Source organism: Schistocerca americana, chromosome 6 (genome assembly GCF_021461395.2).
Source record: "Schistocerca americana isolate TAMUIC-IGC-003095 chromosome 6, iqSchAmer2.1, whole genome shotgun sequence".
Classification (NCBI taxonomy): domain Eukaryota; kingdom Metazoa; phylum Arthropoda; class Insecta; order Orthoptera; family Acrididae; genus Schistocerca; species Schistocerca americana.
The window spans coordinates 393,663,638-393,665,025 of record NC_060124.1 but is presented as its reverse complement, the minus strand read 5'-3'; the positions used below and the strand labels follow the sequence as shown (position 1 = coordinate 393,665,025).

Genomic DNA, 1,388 nt, shown 5'->3' with positions numbered 1-1,388 from the left:
TTACAGAGTAAGCACAGTGCAATCACAGATTCAATACGGAGCGCTACATAGCGCTACCAACATACAAACACATAAACAGCCTACTTACATCTTTTCTGCTTTGGACCATGTTCAAATTTCATCGAATGGATTTAACAGTCCCCAGTGGTTCCACCCTGTAGACCAAACATAGCGGGCGCACTACAATCCAAAGGGCTGGGATCACGTTCCGTGACGTTGCAGGTCCACGACGTCTCACAGGTTTAACCGTCAGGGAGTGTCGTGTGTGTGGGAGGGGGGGGGGGGGGGGAGGGGGGGATAGGTTGGAGTGGGAGAGAGTGCTAGAAGTATCAAAGGCTGTCTAGATGCCGTCCTGTTCCTCATCCACTGCCAGTGACAACTGTAAAGGATTCTGACGTATGTATGTATGCAACACTAATTTCCACAGTTGCACTATTAGCCTTCCAGAGCAAACAAATTATAATTAATACGTTATGCAAGGTTTGTATGTAGGCAGTGTGGCAACAGAATCTATGTTTTCCATGGTATATATCAAAGTAAGTCCTGAAACTTCCTGCCAGATTAAAACTGTGTGCCGGACCGAGACTCGAACTCGGGACCTTTGCCTTCCGCGGGCAAGTGCTCTACCAACTGAGCTACCCAAGCACGACCCACGCCCCGTCCTCACAGCTTTAGTACCTCGTCTCCTACATTCCAAACTTAACGGAAGCTCTCCTGCGAACCTTGCAGAACTAGCACTCCTGAAAGAAATGATATTGCGGAGACATGGCTTAGCCACAGCCTGGGGGCTGTTTCCAGGATGAGCTCAGTTGGTAGAGCACTTGCCCGCGAAAAGCAAACGTCCCGAGTTCGAGTCTCAGTCCGACACACAGTTTTAATCTGCCAGGAAGTTTCATATCAGCCCACACTCCGCTGCTGAGTGAATATCTCAAAGTGAGTCCTCTTCCCTGGAGTCGTTTTATTGTTGATTTTAGGTTAGTGGACTGTTATTTGTCGTGTACAACTTGGCTCTTTCGGATATGCTTTCTCAGTACCACTGAGCTGTGACTCATTTGTGCTTTGAATATTTCCCATCTCAAGCGACTTGCTTACGGATAATAATGAACAGTGCAGTACTGGCCTAAATGTTCTAACAGTATTAGTCTGCAGGGAATAAAAATGCAGATGGATGATGTTTCTTTAACTATGCGAAAGACTGTCTACGTATGTTAAACTCCGACAAGTGGCGATACTGTGTCGAAGTATTCACATGGAGGCTTCACACCACTTGTTTGATAATTCCATAATTCTCATACGTTTTGGTAGTAAAATCTTGGGTCGAACACCTCGGGCTTTTGTATTGGAATACTATAGGCTTTGCAAATTAGAAAAGCATTGCTGTATATATG

At 45.9% G+C, this 1,388-nt stretch overlaps 1 non-coding gene across 1 annotated transcript; it reads right to left on the bottom strand.

Annotated features, from left to right (window-relative positions):
* Positions 1-571: 571 nt before the first annotated feature.
* On the bottom strand, positions 572-646 carry Trnap-cgg. Its single transcript has one exon. It is a non-coding gene; the product is annotated as a tRNA-Pro (tRNA).
* Between the last annotated feature and the right edge of the window lie 742 nt (positions 647-1,388).